The following is a 20,715-nucleotide window of genomic DNA, read 5'->3' on the forward strand; positions in this document are numbered from 1 at the left end:
TGAATGAATACTGGGCGAGGCAGTGGCACAGTAGGTAGTGCTGTCGCCTCACAGCAAGAAGGTCGCTGGGTCGAACCTCGGCTCAGTTGGTGTTTCTGTGTGGAGTTTGCATGTTCTTCCTGCCTTCGCGTGGGTTTCCTCCGAGTGCTCCGGTTTACCCCAATGTCCAAAGACATGCGGTACAGGTGAATTGGGTAGGCTAAATTGTCCGTAGTGAATGAGTGTGTGTGTGAATGTGTGTGTGGATGTTTCCCAGAGATGGGTTGCAGCTGGAAGGGCATCCGCTGCGTAAAAACTTGCTGGATAAGTTGCAATTTATTCTGCTGTGGCGACCCCGGATTAATAAAGGGACTAAGCCGACAAGAAAATGAATGAATGAATACTGATTAAAACAGCAGCATTAAAATAATAAAACAGTGTGCAAATAGACAGCATGACTGAGTATCTTTTATGGCACATTATTATTACCAAAGAGATGAGTCATTTTTTGCAGCTACCTATAATATAGCACAGAGGTTACAGAACTTTCGCAACAAGTCTCTGATTTGCACTCATTTGCTATATGCCCTTAATGTCATTGCATTGTTTACAATATCTTATTCCTTATGTATATTTTTTAGACCACATTTTATGTACAATTGTGTATATTGTAAAAAATATATTTTTATATTAGTTTTATAGGCACCTAGGGTTTGAGAGTAACGCAATTTCGATTATCTAAATGTCTTGTACATGTGGCTGACATGTTAATTGACAATACAGCTGACTTTGATATGACTACCAAATATATGAACACACACATAAAAGCAAACTCATTTACTTGGATATAAAGATGGGACCCTACTTAGATCTCTGTTGTTTTTATAGACAGTTATACTGCCCATTTATTTACTATTAAACCATTTATATTCCTATTTAGGGTGCTTTCACATCTGTAGTTCGCTTCATTTGGTCCGGACCAAGGGTAATAAATGATACATTGTTGCATTTTCTGCCGTCTTTAGGTCGTTTTCACACCACACTGCTGGCTTTGGTCCGAACCAGTTGAAGCGAACCAAAATGCAGTCATCTGACAAAATTCACATCTCTCATTGGCCAGATGTTGTTGAACATATTTCCTAAACTGCTTATTGATTGGTCAGAATTCACGTGCGGGAAAATGCCAGTGAACTCTCGCAGGTAAACAAAACCTTTTACTATGAAGGGACGACTGCGCTGGCTGATTGTATCCCTGCTTTAGACAAACTATACATTACGAAAATGAAGCACGGCCGCGGCTGGAAAACAGTGTTTAATGCAATTCATTTAGTGAATTCATTTAGCTAAACTGCGACATGGTCATCTTGCGGAAATATTACCAACGATCCATCAGGTAATGTTTTCCCCTCTCTCTCTCTCTGTTGGTAAAGCGCTGTCAACAAATATTTTTCCTCCATATCCCATAATGCAAAGCGCATCGGCCTACGGCAGCTGAATTAGTCCAAAACGCGCAGTACTTTTTGCGGTTGGACCTGTTTTAGTACGGATCGTATTCTCACCACAAACGAACCGCTTCAGGGTTCGTTTGAAAGTGTACCGAGACCACCTCTTCAAGCAGGTCTCGGTACGCTTATTTGGTCCGCTTTTGGTGCGCACTCGAGTACGATTGCTGCATTCTCACCTGCCCAAACGAACCGTACCAAAAGGGGAAATGAACTCTAGTCCGATTCAATTGAACTAAATAAGGCAGGTGTGAAAGCACCCTTAGAATAGAGAATATCACCTTTTGAAAATGGAGGTATTTTAGCAGGGTCAATTAGAATTTTTTTTATTTAGGGGGATCGGGGGGGCTAACCCCCTTATCCCTTTCGACCCTAGCAACGCCCCTGCTAATAATGCTAACGTTATACAAAAGCAAATTGTCACGAATTAACCGAAAAAGCCCCCCGAGATGAAGGCATGAAGGCAGTGGTTTTCATATTTATGTAGACTAGAAAATAATGTTTTGTAATATTTTAATTCTTTAAATTTATATCCTATATATATCCTTATTATATCCTATCTATATCCTTAATATTTTAATATTTTTTCCATATGTAAAGATATTTTCGTATTGCTCTACATCTTGTGTGTATTAAGCAGTGTGTAAGCGAGGCGCACAACTAACGTGCTCTACGCTGGTCAATTGAAAAATCTATTATAGTTTCTCCAAATAGCAACGCACCAGCAATACACCTCAGAACGCCTATGGACGCACATATGAGCGCTAATGCATTTGCTATTTAAACAGCGTGGCGCAAAACGTCAAAACAACTCTTGCGCCGAGCTGAAACTAGCAAACAATAATTGCGTCACATTGCGCCGGGTGTATGATCCCTAAGTGTTTCTTTATCAATTGTAATTATAAAACATAGAGTTAGCTAATGTTTACCATTAGAGGCAACCAAAAGTGATTTTTGCATGACAATACCCCTTTAAAAAGAAACATTACACTTGAAAAACTTTGTAGATCTACAGTTTCTTTATATTTTAAAATGAAACAATATCTTTTTTTGAACATAAATAGCCCTTTGCGTCATCAATGACACAATATTATTATTATTGTTTATTTCCAGCATCACAAAAACTGCTTGTCCTGACAGTAATGTACAGAAATAAAACACTTTCCACTACCTAGAAAGCCCCAGTGTGTTAAATTTAAAAATAAAATACAAGAAGCAAAATTTAGATTTTATTGCAGGACTGTAATATTATGTACAGTCATAAAAACATATTTATAGAATATTACTCTCAGCTACAGCAAAAAAAAAAAAATCAGTTATTGATTATCCTCAGCATCATGTCTCTGGGCATAATCAGGCTTCATCTACATTACAGTAATTTTTTTCTCTTGAAAAGCAGAAAGGAAAATGTGTTCTACTGTGTCTAATCCCGTCTTGAATGGTCTCTTGAGTAATGCAGGCTTCTTCCATTGTTTTCAAAAGATTTCATTGTCATAATTTGTTCGTAAGGGTTGATTCGGTCATGACCGTAAACCTTTCACCACCATGGACAAAAAAAAAAAAACTACTTTATGGGATTGAGAAATGGGAAATGCGCTGGTAAAAACATGTTTAATAATCTGGGATGGGCCAGTTGCGGACCACAACAGCACGATGGAAAATTGCGTTATCTAAATTTAAAACATACTAAGGCTGCTCAGCCACTCAGTCTTCGGTAACACTTTCTTTGGATGGTCCTTTTGAGTATTACTAGGCTGTCTGCTTAATATCTGTTGATACAGCTCCTTCAACACAACCCTAACCCCAACCTAACAGTCTAGTCGTAATCTAATGAGAATTAGTTGGCATGTAGATGCAATGTAACTTCAATTCAACAAACGGACCATCAAAATAAAGTGTGACCCTTTCTTCTTGCGAAATAATGGAACCATAGAGTATGTTGAGGAAATCCAAGAGATGCTGTGTGTTGTAAGAGCCCAAGATACAATAGTATAACAATAGAGAACCACATGACTGATTGCAGTGAACTGGAAATAATGTGTCGTGTTTAAAAGGCAAAAGAGTCAATGTAAAAACATTATCACTGCTTGAAAGAGGTCAATATTGCTGAAATGCCTTTGTTCTATTGTTGCAATAATAGACATATGGGTATGGTAACATTATACCTGAAATGCTTTCAAAGAACGAAACCGCATTGTTCCAGGATTCTTATATAATCCACGATATAAATCAACCCATGAAAGTTAACATATGTCAAGCATCACAGTCAAAAGCAGTATGTGCCTTTCACTATAGAGGACAGTAAAGGCATTATTCTCTTAAAAGACAAAAAGGTTAGAACTAAACCGAGGTTATCACACACATTTATGTAACACAATAAGAAGGTAAATCCCTTTTGTGACAACTTAAAATGAAAGTAAACTTTAAGATTATATAACACTAACAATAACCCCCAAAAATATAGATTTTTTCTACTGTTAATATATTAAAATTTGTATTTAAAATGTAAAATAAAAATGATCTCATTTACATTTAGTCATTTAGCAGACGCTTTTGTCCAAAGCGACTTACATATGAGGACAAGGAAGCAATTTACATAACTATACTGAATAAGTGCTGTAGGCAAGTTTCAGGTGCGTAAAGTGTAAGAAGCAAAACATTTTTTGTTCACAATTCTTTATTTATTTATTTATTTATTTTTGGAGTACGGTTAGCAGTGGAGCCAGAGACGCAATTGCAGATTAGGAAGGAAAGTGGAGACTAAATAGTTGAGTTTTTAGTCGTTTCTTGAAGACAGCGAGTGACTCTGCCGTTCTGATGCAGTTAGGGAGTTCATTCCACCAACTGGGCAGATTGAATGCGAGAGTTCAGGAAAGTGATTTCTTCCCTCTTTGGGATGGAACCACGAGGTGACGTTCATTCACAGAACGCAAGTTTCTGGAGGGCACATAAACCTGCAGAAGTGAGAGCAGATAAGAAGGAGCACAGCCAGAAGTCGCTTTGTGAGCAAACATCAGAGCTTTGAATTTGATGCGAGCAGCAACTGGCAGCCAGTGCAAACGGATGAGTAGCGGAGTGACATGTGCTCGTTTAGGTTAATTAAAGACCACTCGTGCTGCTGCGTTCTGAAGCAGCTGAAGAGGTTTGATAGAGTTAGCAGGAAGCCCAGCTAGTAGAGAGTTGCAGTAATCCAGTTTGGAGAGAACAAGAGCTTGAACAAGGAGTTGAGCTGCATGTTCAGATAGAAGGGGTCGGACCTTTCTGATGTTATAGAGTGCGAATCTGCAAGATCGAGCAGTTCTAGAAATGTGGTCAGAGAAGTTTAGTTGGTCATCAATCGTTACTCTAAGGCTTTTCACCGTTTTGGATGCAGTAATGGCTGCCCCATCCATCTGGATTGAAAAGTTATGATGTAGAGCCGGGTTGGCACATACAAAAGATCAAACTTTATGATATATATATTTTTTTATCCTCAAAATAATATATAAAGAAAAAAATAGATAATCATTATTATACAAAAGCATATGAAAACAACCTGGGGTGCTTTTCTTAAACAATAACGTAACTCACGACTGGGCTATATTACAATGCATCGTTTGGAAAAAGAGCTATGTAGTGATGAGTGTTTCCCAAAACCCGTAGTTTCTCTGTTCCAGATCCATCGCTTGAACCATGTTAGTTATAACGTAAAACGCCCATAATGATGCTCTAAACTGGGTGGAGTAACTACTTATTAAGAGAAAAACCCCATAATTTCTTTGTGCAAATTACATTGTTTTACACGCACACGCATTTAAAATAAAATCTATTATTAGATTTGGTAAAAACATGCACTCGCTTTCCATATTAACTGAACTATATTTAAATGGCACATATAGGGCCTGTGTTTGCTTTACTAATAATATTGAGAAGTTGAACATTACATATTCTGTTCTAAAACATATCACTTACAAAAGCTAACACGTATTCTAAAATCATATATAAATTATATAAATAAATAAATAATGAGGCTATTCATTATAAAATGAAATGTAATATTTATAAGAAATGAAAAAAATCATACTATAATAATATTAATTATTATTATTATTATTATTATTATTATTATTATTATTATTATTATTATTATGTAGGAAATTGTTTATTTATTTATTTATTTTTTCAGAAAGTTCTAACCAGCAGGGCCATGTCATACAGTACAGATAATAAATAAATAACCCACTATAAATTAAAATAAATAATGTATGCTTTTTGTTTTCACAAGCTTTGGGAACGTAACATTATTTCCACTTTTAAATAATAGGTCACCTATAGCTTTCGTCATGAGGCTGTGTTCAAAATGACCTCAATATTTTCAAAGTGCACCGAGAAGGGAGAACAATTGTAAACATGAAGACTGCTAAAACTGAACTGTAAAAATACTTTGAAAGCAAATTACACCTAAGAGAGATGACCTTAATGCTTTTTTAGGTCCCACTTTATATTAAGTGTCCTTAACTACTTTGTACTTACATCAAAAAAATAAATACAATGTACTTACTGTGTTTATAATGTATTTGAGAGCACGTGGTGCTTTTGAGTTGGGATAGAGGTTGGGTTATGGACAGGTTTGGTGGCATGGGTAGGTTTAAGGGTGGGTTAAGGTGTAAGGGATGGTCAACAGTGTATTTACAAATGTAATTACAAAAGTTAATTACAGATGTAATTACATACATGTATTTAATCAAGCATAAACATACAGTAAATACATGTATTTACACAATAAGTACATTGTAACAAACTATTAAATCCTATGTAAGTGCATATTAGTTAAGGCCACGTAATATAAAGTGGGACCCTTTTTTATTTTTAATAATTCCAACTTTGAATGTTAGAATGTTCTAAATGAATAGGGCATAGGGGGGGATAAGTGGGAATAGAACACAGCCAGGAACTATGTTTCTAACTACAGCTACAGAGCTGTAGTTGCCAGTGCTCACGATTGCGAATGTTGTGGGATCGACGGATTTGGGAAATCAACAAACTACATTTGTCATGACGGAACTTAAGACCTTAGTTGGCTAACAATGGTTTTGGGAAACGCTGACAATGGTTTTAGGAGCACTACAAAATTATTTACTTGGAAGGTCAAACATTGCCAGCCAATTTAAATCTGTTTCAAAAATCTGTTTAAAATGTATTATTTATCTATTTAAGGAAGTTTAACATACTGTAAAATGTTTATGCAGTCATAAAGAATGTTAAAAAAAAGATTTATAGTTGTTTTTTTCAATGACAGTAGGTGAATGGCTGTACAGTATGACTGTGCAAGTTGCATCATGGGCGTAATACACACAAATGTCATAAAACTGTTTTGTGACCTATTTTATCAATAAAAATGAGGAAATTGTTGTAAAGTTATCACATAAATGTAGATTCATCCCAACTTTAATTTATAAAGTTTAATGTTTATTGCTTCCTGGGAATTTCCCCTTACTAACAATCTGAGATGAGAGACAGAATGAACAGGAAACATTAATGAATAAGGATCATAAAAAGTCATAAAAGTATTAATAATTCTAACGCTATAATAAGACTTAAGGCTTGCCTTTGATCATCATTTAGTAAGTGTGACTTAAGTACGGTGCATAATCATTCATTCATTTTCTTTTTTTGGCTTATAGTCCCTTCATTAATTTCGCCACAGCGGAATCAATCACCAACTTATCCTTTATGCAGCGGATGCCCTTCCAGCTGCAACCCATCACTGTGTGAATGACTGTGTTCGGACGTTTCCCACATACACTACGGCTAATTTAGCCTACTCAATTCACCTATAGCGCATGTCTGTGGACTTGTTGGGGAAACCGGAGCACCCGAAGGAAACCCTCACCAACACGGGGAGAACATGCAAACTCCACACAGAAACGCCAACTGACCCAGCCGGGGCTCAAAAAAGCGACCTTCTTGCTATGATTGTGCTACCCACTGCGCCACCGTGCTGCCCATAACACATAATATTACAGTTTTTCTCAGTCACTTTGGTGCATTTCTCACAACACCAGTGCATTTCTGCACAACAGTTAATGCATTTCTCAAAACAATTAGTACAAACTGCAAAACCTTGCTGATAACCTGCAAAAGCGCGTCACATGCTCAAAATAGATAGTTCATTACTCAAAAGCAAGTATTCATGTCAATCAAAGTGTCAGTGTCATCAAAATAAAGAGTCCTGACACCATTATTTATGAACAAGATAGTCAAATGACTTTGTCATGTTTTCATTATGACAGTTTACTCTGGACATTTTTTTCAATGCAAAAAAGTCAGATGTTGGTGACACTTCCTGAAAATGCTCAAGACAGCACTTTATACCATTTGCACAGCCATTTGAAAACTACAGTAAAGTTGGACATTACTGCATTTAGTGAGGTATCTGAGTACAAGACACTGAATATGTATGTTTCACATTTTTACTCTGCATTTGCTCTTTACAATCCTAATTTATTCACAGCATTGTGCAAAAGAATAAACACACCCTTATTTACAACAAACATAAACTCCCTTTAGGTAGAGCTGTGCACAACTGTACACAATATTGCAGTACATATTGGACCTGAACCTGCAACATACACAGGTCTGTAAATCATTCATCAAATTGTTCAATTTTAAAGACATTTTCAGGAAAATAAAGATTTAAAAAAATGTTTTATAAAGTTTGCTTGAGCGATTTTGACATCAAGTTCAACATTTTTGTAAGTAATGTCTCAAGTAATGAAATGAGGACTGTTAGTTTCAGCATTTACAAGTTTAGTTAATTTTGACTGACATGACATAAGCAGATGATAGTGTTATAAATAGCAGAGAGTTGAATGAAAGCAATTGATGAATGTCCGAAAGCATTTGCAATTTGTTGAAAGGCATGACAAACTTTGTTTTGAGAAATGCATTACCTGTTGTGCAAATGTAAATAGTGTTGTGAGAAATGCACCAAAGTGACTGAGAAAAACTGTAATACAAAAAGTAGAATTTTACATTTACATTTAGTCATTTAGCCGACGCTTTTAAAAAGGATTTACAATAAATACAATGACACATATGATATAATCTAAAAATATAAGTAAAAAAAAAAAAATTGTAAACAATACTATTACACATAAGGGCACATGGCAAACCAAAGGTGCGCAGATGCAAAACAGTACATAGTGCAAAAAGCTTGCAAATAAGATAAAGTGACAGTGTCTTAATAGTAAACAGGGAGGTATGAGATAACTAGCAGTCCAATGTTACACAAAGTGACCGATGCAGATGTAAATATTATTAATATTATTAACATATGTTGAACCAGAAGCAAAGTCAGTTGTCAAGATCCAAAACTGATTGTTCAGAATTTTTTTGTCTGTAGCTGGGTTATAAAATAAATTATCTTTATGTGTAAATGTGCTTATTTAACATTTATAGACTTCACTTTGAATTGACGAACAAAACTAACCAGATCTGATGACTATTTTATTTTGTTCAATAAAACGTTCATCGATAAAGAAACTGTCCCTTCACCGACTGGCAATAACAAAATAAGGGTTAATCCTTCATATTTTGCTCTAGTGCCTTTCTTTTTAAGAGGAAATGTGCCTACATAAAAAATAAAGCTCAGGACATCCCTAAACATGGAGAAAAAAAATTCACTTCAGTGTCTAATCTGTAGGAGGATTGTTTAATTTCCACTTTATCCATAACTAAAAGTCAGTATTTTGTGTGTCTGTTTATGTGATAACTTGCACTGTAGAGACAATGGAGTTTGAAGTGCAAACTAAAAAACATCATAAAAGTCTCATATGACATATGACAGATCAACCTTCCTGCAGATTTCAGTTGCTACCCATATCAAACACACCTGAACCAATTAATTAGGACCTGAACACCACTTGATAATTACAGGCAGGTGTGTTTGATATGGGTAGCAACTGAAATCTGCAGGACGGTAGATCTCCAGGAACAGCATTGAGCACCCCTGGTCTAGAACCTCATGGATAGGGACAGCTTTTCATCTGTTAGGAAGTAAGTAACTTTTGCCTTACCCTGTTTGGCAGTCCTTTTGAACAGGGGTCACCAATCCTGGTCCTGGAGGGCCAGTGTCCCTGCAGGGTTTAGCTCCAACTTGCCTCAACACACCTGCCTGGATGTTTCAAGTATACCTAATAAGACCTTGATTAGCTTGTTCAGGTTTGTTTGATTAGGGTTGAAGCTAAAATATGCAGGACACTGGCCCTCCAGGAACAAGTTTGGTGACCACTGCTTTTGAACAACAATATTTTGTGATAATGACGCCGCTGCCTGCCTTTTCTGCCTCTCTTGCTCTTTTTTCGACCCATAGCGTTACTCAGTATGGATGTCACATCAAAGATTCAAATTATGTCACGTATCTCACGTCACATTATTAGGGCTTTGAGGCTCTATAGGATTCAAATTACAAGCCAGAGTTATTTAAAATTACACTTTATTACAACATATATTGAATATAAATATATTAGATTAATTGTATAATAAATATATTATATAATATTAAATTACATAAAATAATTAAAAAGACTAATTCTGGACCTTTTGGCCATGGTGGGTGGTTTGTTCGAACTACCCGAACCCCCCCTGGCTACGGGCATAGGGTAGGTCACACGATCATAACAAAATGGCAGATACTGCTCACATTCATACTGTATAGAATGTACTTTTCTAACGACCAAGTAGTAGGTTTACATTCAAATGCAGAACCTTACTGAGTAGTAGATGGTTTCGGACGCAGCCTAGCAACTCTCTCTTGAAAACACTTGATTGATCTCGACTGGTGGATCAACATTCACCACGTGATTGCTCTCATTGGCGCCATTGTTTGTAACTTTAGGTGGGTTTGCATCTTCTTGATTGCGGCATTTCCTTCTGGAAATATGGAATAAAGCTGTCCTGTAAATTTGCACCTGCGTGCACCTGCAAACACTTTTACTATTCATCAAGTGTGTTATGGCTCAGTGTTTACACTGTGTACACAAAGCTTAGCAGAGTACACAGTAAATGAATAGCATGCAAACACAGCCCAGACTTCTAACATTTCAGCCAGCCGGGAAGCCTTTATAACCAATTTCATGTCAGACTCATAAAATGCATTTCATCTCCCCTCGCACCATTGCACCATGTGACCTTTCCAGCCCATCACCATTATAGCAACCCAAAGGTTCTGAAAGGGCTGAACTTGAAGATAAGGATTCCGATAAGCACGTTTACCCGTCCAAATTGAACACACCCATAGAAATCGTATAAGATTGATTTTGTAAGATAGAGATAATCCATATCACGTCTGATCGGTAAACTCGATAAGATATCAAAATCATCACATAGAAATTATCTACAGTAACAGACACAACGATTGACCTGAAATCCCCATAAACCCTGGGAATTACAGCCAAAGTCATTAATGAGCAACACTAGCGTGATTTTGAAATAAAAAGTGACTATACTTGCCAAGCTAACACTGTAAAACTCAATAGGTTAAGGCTATTCGAACCATTTGAGCAATCCGCTTGCCTTAAAACATTAAGTTTAAATAATAATGTTCATGAGTACTTCGAACTTCTCAACAAAAACCTTAATATACTGTATTTTTTAGCTAATTAATTTCTTAAAAACCCCATCTTGAATAAAAATAAATAAATCACAAGACTGCTCTGATGTTCATAAGCTCAATCATCAATAAATACGATGTAATTATGTGTTAAATGCCTGTTTTCATGCAAAAACCATGCATTGATGCTCATGTAATGATTTCATATGAACTGAATTCGAGTTTTTGATGAGCAACAATAAAAATTAAGTTCTTAAAGTATCCCAGACTGATCAAGAGTGGATCTTTTCTGGCTCTTGATGAAAGAAAGCGTGACGCATTTTAAGGGTTATTGCCGTCATGACGCAAGTTAGCGATTCTTCAACAAAAACGAGAGTTGATTATTGTAGAGTATAGAAAAATAGGAGTGTATTGAAGGTCGTATAAACAGCCTCTGTTGTAAAAGAGTAAGTGAGCTGCCCAATGAGATCATTTCAGGGAATGTCACTGTTTGCCGAAGAGGTATTCAGAGACTGTTGAAAGGGTTTTAATGCTCGTTTTCTAAGAACTGCGGCTGACCTGAGGGTCAAAGGTGGCTCCGCAAGTCGGAAACTCACCTATAAGAGGGCCTTTATACTGTCTAGGTGTGTATTTTAACACTTGACGGGACACGGAAGAGTTGTAAGTAATACAATTTCATTACTCGGACTCAAGTGTTTGATTACTTAAGCCTGCCAAGAGCTAATATGACAAATGATTGATGTAATGTTTGTGGTTGTGATTAATATTAATGTACATTACTCTGTCAGTGGTCAGAAGAGTAAGAAATTAAACTGATTGATTGGATGGTTGATTGGTAGATGATTTGTATATTAATATGTATCACAAATATTTCTATGCATCACACATCCAGTGCAAGTAAAGTGTAAAGTACTGAACATTACTGAGGCCAATTAATGGGTTTGCATAAACTAGTGTATCCTCAAACATTTAATTTAAATGTTAACACCGATGTTCAGTGTGTTCTTGACAAAAGTCAGGTCATACAACACAGTAACAGCAATCTCAGACAAGCTATCATTAATGTGATGAGACCCCAAGGAAAGAAAAAACACGGATCTCCACATCTATGACTTCAGAAACTTTCAAAACGAAATTCATTCAAGCGTCTAGATCTCAATACATTTGAGTGGGCACTTTTGGAGACGTCTGGTAGAAATAAAGTCAAGCAGGTTAGTAATAAGCGAAGCTGCTGATGCTATTGGTTTTGCTGAGATTTTGAGAGTTTTGTTTCATTTGAACTCATCTAAGGCTGTAAGTAGTTTAAAACCAGTGTTCAATTTGTATAATATTGAAATTGTTTCATGAATGCATATATTAAGAGCTTATATTAATGTTCTAGAACTGATCCTGAATTCGGAGAATGAAGTCAAAACAACAAATGATCAGCTAAATAACAAAATGTTATGAGCTTAAACTAAGAATATCTCTAAGTTGAGTTAACATGTTGTTCAAATTGAACTCTTTCACTTGACAACTGGGCAAAACACTCAAAGGGGTGTAAAGTTATCTAATGCAAGATAACAGTGAGATAACTCCGCACATCTTTCTATGCTGTTAAAAATGTCCTCGTATTATCAGTCATCTATGCTGAGTCAATGGAAAACCCTTGTAGGGTCGAGATTTTTATGTATTGTTAGGAGGGTCCCTGTTTATTTACTTAAGACTGCTTAATTGGTGTCTGTCCTATCGGTTTTACAGTAATAGATTGGACTGCGAAAGATATTGTCTTATTTAAATTAGATACGACAGATATACATCGGCTATAACAGATAAAAGTCAACGGTGGAGTTGCATGCAAGTGATTAAAGTGCTATTGTAATCTGATTAGACAATAGTGTTGATACCATGACATCGGCGGTGATAGCAGAAGCTGTTGATATCAAAAACACTTGGTTTTTCTGGAGATGGTTTAGCTGAATGTTAGTTTGTCTATCCAGCAGCGCTTAAGTAAAAAAGGGAGTCTAAATGCTGAATAACTGTGGACAATGTAATTGGAGAAACTTCATTTTAAAAATGGGATTGAATGGCCAAGTCTACACAGGGTTTTTGCAGGTTTCATAAAGTCGAATTTAAGACTCCTTGAGACTTTTTTTTAAGACTATCAAGAATGAACTAATATAGAGCTAAATGCTAACTAATGGCCCAGCAGAAAAACTAAAATCCTAAAAATAATAATCATTCATTCATTTCTTTTTGGCTTGGTCCCTTTATTAATCTGGGGTCGCCACAGCGGAATGAACCGCCAACTTATCCAGCATATGTTTTATGCAGCGGATGCCCTTACAGCTGCAACCCATCTCTGGGAAACATCCATACACACTCATACACTACGGACAATTTGGCCAACCCAATTCACCTGTACTGCATGTCTTTGGACTGTGGGGGAAACCGGAGCACCCAGGGAGAACATGCAAACTCCACACAGAAATGCCAACTGACCCAGCCGAGGCTCGAAAAAGCAACCTTCTTGCTGTAAGGCGACAGCACTACCTACTGCACCAATGCGTTGCCCTTAAAAAATAATACTAATTACTTATTTCTTAATCGTGTATTTTAAATAATGTGTAAAAAAGGCAGACCATGTTTATTTTTTCAACATAACTTCAAACTTAAACTAAATTTATGTACAACAGACTGTTAAAATTATAAATAGAAAAAGTTATAAGTTTTGCTAAAAAAAAAACAAAAAAAAACTGATGTATTGTTTGCATCAACTGAACAAAGGAATGGAAAATTAAGACCCATTTAAAATAATTTAAGACCAAAAAGATAATATTTTAGTGAAATCAAGATTTTTTAAGGCCTTTTTTTAAGGTTTTTGAAATTTAAGACCCCGCAGACATACTATAGTAGTTTGTACAACAGTTCTGTTTGGTTTTCGAATCAGATTGGCTGATAGTCGTGAGATATTAAAGTAATATCAGAACTTCTACAGCCTCTTCACCCTTGTTTTACTCTGCCCACGTGAATGGCAAGCAGAGGACTAGTTTGACAAATATTGCAGCTGTTGGACAACAAAATGCACTTTTGAGGCTTTTCAGGCGAAAACATAGTTGTTTAGATTCCAACTACGCAGTTTATTTATAAGGATAGTGCCTATTTTAAATAATAATAATTTCGGAGATTCAGTGCGTCGGCTTCCATCTGCCTGTCATACTGAGCAGAGCAAAGACGGTTGACGTTCAGCCACAAGATGGCAACTGAGACCATATAATAAGCCCTTAGAGGAGAATTAATTTCAAACTACAGCAGATTAAATCATAATTAAACAGGTAAATGACTTTCAAAATCGATCTCTCTTTTGTAGGTTGTATTGCTGAATTTCAGAGGTGGCCAACCCTGTTCCTGAAGAGCCACCTTCCTGCATATTTCAGTTGCTACCCTTATCAAACACACCCAATTAATTAGGACCTGAACACCATGTGATAATAACAGGCAGGTGTGTTTGATATGGGTTGCAACTGAAATCTGCAGGAAGGTGGCTCTCCAGGAACAGGGTTGGCCACCCCCTGCTGTATTTATACCATAGTCTGGTAGTATTTCTGGTAGTGTTTGCTTTGCTTTGGGGTTAATTATTGTGATCTCCTGATTGTAACAGAGAAATATTGGGAAATCTCTGTAGGCTGATGGCATTTCATGCCGTTCAGCCTTATAATCTTAAAATGTCAGCAAAACAAAAACCACCTGTTTTGTCATCAGAGATTACGCTAGAGAATCATTCAAATACTAGCCCTAACGTTACATTTGTGAAGTAGCAAACATTTCTGCTGTTCTGACGTCAGCTGCAGATGTGAATGAAAGTATTTTCTGATACAAAAGGATTTTTCCGAGTTTGATTTTCTTTTTTATATACACGATTATGCCATTGAACTGTTGTATGAACACAATATCACATGAGTAGCAGTGCAATATGGCTGTATATCAGTACTGGTGGGACACTAAGGCACTCCTGCAGCCTCCTGCTACTCATGTGATATTGCTCATGTATATGTATTTTCATAAAGAAGGATACTGCAGCATATCCACAGTTAATCCATGTAAATCACTAGTGGAGAAAAACCTTGAACGTTAATTGGCTTCTGCATCAACTTGGTAAGAAACAGTAAAAGTACCATAACAGAAAAAATAATATAATGTATAAAATAATAATAATATAATAAAAAATGGGTATAATTAGTCAAAATCAATGGTGCTCTGAAATTCCTCTGTCTGGGTAAATGCTTCCAAAGGCTGGTCCAAATAATAATTGAGTGGAACCAAGTATGCATACAAAAACTGAACTTTAATGTTGTGCGATTTGGATTAGAATCTATTATTAATACTACAGTACTACAGCTACTAATAAATGCATAATACATAAAATACTACCAATACTACTACTGTACTAATTTACAATACTTAAAATACTAATAATACCACTGCCAATATTACTACTAATACTACTACAAAAAAATAATGATAGTTATAATAATAATAATAATAATTATTATTATTATTATTAATATGATTAATATTAATATTAACATTATAATTAAATCCCTGAATATCTGCAGATAAGCCATCAGATTCTGTCACAATTGTCTGAATAAACCTGTTCAAACTCTTTCACTGCACAGAGCACATTTTTACAAATCCATTTGTACAAATTGTAGTTTTAGTAAGTCTGGAAACTAGATGCATTTTAACATTTGTACACTCTGGGATCACGTACACATGTAAAGAGGTAAAAAGATCAAAGGTAAATCCTTCCTCGTCTTGTTTTGTTCTATTTTATACTACAGAAAGAACTCAAGAAGTCCAAACGGAATACGTTTGTTCTTTAGTTCACTCCTAAAAAAAAGTGACAAACACAATTTGGAAGATATAAAAGCTGTCTTTCTAATCTGGGAAACGACAAGATTTACTGCAGGATAATGCTGTATATCAACACTGACGAAAAAAAAAGAATACGCACTCATAACCCCATCCTTGGGATTAAGTATTAATATTTTTAGCTAAATATTTACCTTTTATTATCATCAATACTGGTTTATATCTAGTGTCGACTCTGACGAAATCAGCCTTATTCTGTTGTTATCCTATAATCGCTTACAGTATTGAGTGTGACGTGACCCAGACAGAATAAATACGGGTTAGGGTTCATTACAGTAGCATTTACAAGAACACCAAAATGCTTTGGGCAAAAAAAGAAAAGGGAAAAAAGTGCTGTATGTTATGAATGCTTCAAAGAAGGTTAAAGAAGTGGCTGTCTATGTTTTAGGAAAATAAAAATAAATAAAAAGATGTTGAGAGTTAGAATGTAAGAAAGTATGAGGTTTACCAAAACTTTTCAGATGTATCTTTTCAAACTAAACTTTCAAAACTTTTGTAAAGCCATAAAATAAAAAGCAACAATTTTGGCACAATTTTTTTTAGGTGTATACACACACACACACACACCCACACACACACTACTGGTGAAAAGTTTGGGGTCAGGTTTTTTTTTTTTTTTTTTTTTTTTTTTTTAAGAAAATTATTCTGTTCATCAAAACATCATTTAATAAATGTAAAAAAAAAATATTTATTAACATTTTAAGTAACTGCTTTCTTATTGTATGTAGTTTCAAATGAAATTATTATTCCACTCATTTTTGCAATTATTACTATTGCCATTATTATTATTATTATTATTATTATTATTATTATTATTATTATTTTTATTATTATTATATTTATTATTATTATTAATAATAATAATAATAATAATAATAATAATAATAATGATGACTAATATTAGAGTGATTTCTGAAAGACAGTGTGACCCTGAAGGCTGCAGTAATAAAGCTAAAAATCTCTTTCAAATCACTGGAATAAATTAAATCATAAACTACTTTTGAACAGTTATTTTATAGTGCAATATCATTTCACAATTTGTACTGTATTTGTGGTTAAATAAATGCAACCTCAGTGAGCTGAAGAAGCTTATTTTAAAACATTTAAAAATGTCCTCAAACTTTTGACCGGTAACGTAGATCAAATTGAGAAATGCAGTATCTGATGAACTCGTATCTGGAGCCCCATGTTAAATTCATCTGGCAGTGGTGTACAATAACACTGCATCTTTCTGAATTTTGTGATTCATGTTTTTATAATTATCATTTTTGTTATGCTTTTGAACTGCATTAAGGGACATTGATCTTTAATTCAACAACATTTGATGTTAAAAAGCTTTTGTTAAAAAAAGCGACTTTTCTTGACATTTTTAATAGTTTAAAGTGATATAATGTCTATTTTTTTATTGTGGAACAGAAACCTGGTACACAAAAAAATTATTACTGATGCTTGTTCAAAGTACCTGTTTAAAATGTGCTGAAACAACAAAATTCTTGTAATTTCTTTGTTTCTTTGTTGTAGTTTATGTTCAGTCCACCTAAATTTGTAAACCATTAAGTTAACTTAATCATTTTTTTGTGTTGGGACAACATGAAGGAGTTGTGTTGGTCCAGCTAACTGGTTAGGGGATTTGCAGTTCCCATCATGCTTTTGCGTGGGGTTGAATTAAAATATGGAAATGTTGACAACAGGAGTAATCTTAGGAGTTTAAAGTCAATAGATCACAGGTGTCAAACTCAGTTCCAAAAGGGCCGCAGCTCTGCACAGTTTAGTTCCAACCCTAATTAAACACACCTGATCAAACTAATTGAGTCCTTCAGGCTTGTTTGAAACTTACAGGTAAGTGTGTTGGAGCAGGGTTGGAACTAAACTGTGCAGGGCTTCGGCCCTCCAGGAATTGAGTTCGACACCCCTGCAATAGATCAAAATAATCTTCACTTCAGTTTGAAGATTTTCATGTAATGCTTTGAGTTGACAGATTGCCACCTTGCAGAAACAGGCACGGCTTATTTAGTTCATTTAGGATAACTTCGAATAAAACTAAGAGACTTTGAAATGTATGACACAATAGACACACAAGATATAATCAGACCTTTGAGTTTAAGTTACATAAAAATACAAATGTATTTCAACTTTATTAGATAAAATCATGGTGGACCAATTCAATTGTATTTAATTGTGCAGTTTTTTATTTTTTTATTGGTAATAAACAAATTTATAGGATGAAAATCCTGTCCTCAATTAAATAGAGTTCATCCAATGAGTGATTTTTTTGAGTGTAATAAACTGCAAGTAATTCTTCTGTTATTTTACAGGCTTAATTCTCTCTTTATTGTTACTTATATAGTTTTAAACTACTAAAGGAAACTGCAGAGTTCAATTTTCAACATCAAAAGTTGACAAAGCAGAGATTAAGGGCCTGAAATGCAATTCATTTCATAATCATAAATTGCAAAACACAGATACATATTTTTTTAATAATCTTTATATCAGTATTTTTATCTGCATGACTGAATGTGTATATAATGATGAGAATAGACCGATATTCACACACTGGAAATGCAGGGCTTCATACGATTCTTTCATGTTGTCCCAACTCAAATTGATTAAGTTAACATAACAAACTGAAGTGAATTGAACATAAAACATTTAAGTTGTCTTAAACAGCTCAAGAATAGTCTTAAGTAGTTTGAACAAGCAGCAAAGCCATTTTGGGTCCAATTTCAGCCAATTTAAAAGCCTTTAATAATGCTGCAATTTTTTGGCCCAGTTTTTAAAATACAATATGTATTTTAAGATCAAGTTCTTTGGTGAACCAACAATTTTTTCTACACTAAATAAAGATTTTTTTATTTTTTTGCTGCTTGGTTAAACTACTTATTTAAAATGAGCTAAAACAACAATTCTTAAGGGCTTTTTTTTTTTGGAGACAACTTAATTGTTTAATGTTCAATCCACTTAAATTGGTAAAAGCCATTAAGTTAACTTAATGGATTTGTGATGGGACATCATGAAAGGATTGTGTGGAACTCAAAACCAACCTTCCCTGTATTAAAAGCCTATTAAATTAGACTTTTAATTCAGTTGTACACTCATACTCACTATGAAGAAGGCACTATGTTTAAGTGTCTGTTTGTTCAGATCACAGCCTGTATACTCTGACCTACTTCTGAATGTTATATTGCAGCTATCTAACAAATGTTGTCATCTGAAAAGGCAGATTTTACTGTGGACAAATGTCATTATGCATTTGGTCACAGTCAAACAACAGAGCACTGTGCATAATAGATCAGTCGGACTACTGTGTGACTCGTGACATGGACATTATGGTTCAGAAATCTAACCTATAATGCCGATCCGATACGCATCTCGATTCAAAGAATACGATTCGATATATTAGCGATACATTTGTGATATATTGCGATGCAATACGATTCACACCCATATCACGATACAAAGCGATAATTCAGCACTATCTATGGCGCACCACTAGCTTCATCCGCACACCTGATACACCGAGTTGTAGTGTAAGTGTACACATCCGCAAGTCCAATGCTATGGCATACTTTATGTATGTTCAGTCCACCTAAATTTGTAAACCATTAGGTTAACTTATTCATTTTTTGTGTTGGGACAACATGAAGGAATTGTGTTGGTCCAGCTACCTGGTTAGGGGATTTGTAGTTCCCATCATGCTTTTTGCGTGGGGTTGAATTAAAATATGGAAATGTTGACAACAAGAGTAATCTCAGGAGTTTAAAGTCAGTAGATCTCATATACGCATCTCGATTCAAAGAATACGATTCGATATATAAGCGATACATTTGTGATGTATTGCGATGCAATACGATTCACACCCATATCACGATACAATGCGATAATTCAGCACTATCTATGGCGCACCACTAGCTTCATCCGCACACCTGATACACCGAGTTGTAGTGTAAGTGTACACATCCGCAAGTCCAATGCTAAGGCATACTTTATGTAGGTCGATTAAATTATGCGCCAAAAACAGGTTGACAACACTTGTTAATAAATTAAAAATACATTTTATATTAAAAATATAAGTTGTATCTTGGAAAAACCGATGCATCTCGCAAAAACCGATGCATCTTGATTTGCTTCCAAAATTTCATTCATCCTCTGCTGCTCTACCGATGCACTCGCATTGTGCACGCGCATGGCCGCGTATCGATACATATCGGTTAATCTTCCCATCCCTAGTATAAAAGCACTTTAATTGAGCATATAACAACCTATTTTAATTTCCTTCACCCAATACTATCGATATACTGGTTTGTTAATTTAATAATTCATTTCAAATGTAAAGTGCTCAGCATAAATGAGCACACTCTCAGAAAAAAAGGTACACGGTGGCACAAATAATGTTCCTAAAGGAACAGTTTTGTACCTTTGTAAAAGTTGTACCTTGTATAGTACAGAAAAGACCTCTTACAATACTGTTCTGAACCTTTTATGGTACAATTGAAATGTAGGTACACGATTGTTCTCATAAAAAAAAGGTACATAAGTCTTGGACAACACCTTCTTTTTTACATTATCTATGAAAATAAATATTACTGGAAAAGCAAAGTGATTTATGAATAAGGAGTCATCATTTAAAAGCATAATCAAACTCATAAACATTAATTATTAAGTTCTACAAAACAAAACAACTGTCAATTGAATGAACTTAAGTGATGACAAAGGTACTGTGGAAAAATT

General features: G+C 35.1%; 1 protein-coding gene across 2 annotated transcripts in view; it reads left to right on the forward strand.

Annotated features, from left to right (window-relative positions):
* Positions 1-1,181: 1,181 nt before the first annotated feature.
* Positions 1,182-20,715, forward strand: part of otop2 (otopetrin 2) — a 78,636-nt gene continuing 59,102 nt past the window's right edge. The window contains exon 1 of one of the 2 annotated variants that reach the window (XM_073945168.1): positions 1,182-1,372. The gene's annotated coding sequence lies outside the window, so the exon portion shown is untranslated. Of the gene's footprint in view, positions 1,373-11,624; positions 11,734-20,715 lie in introns of those variants that run through there. The other variant, XM_001338043.9, reaches the window with a different exon arrangement.

Source organism: Danio rerio, chromosome 3 (assembly GCF_049306965.1).
Source record: "Danio rerio strain Tuebingen ecotype United States chromosome 3, GRCz12tu, whole genome shotgun sequence".
NCBI lineage: Eukaryota > Metazoa > Chordata > Actinopteri > Cypriniformes > Danionidae > Danio > Danio rerio.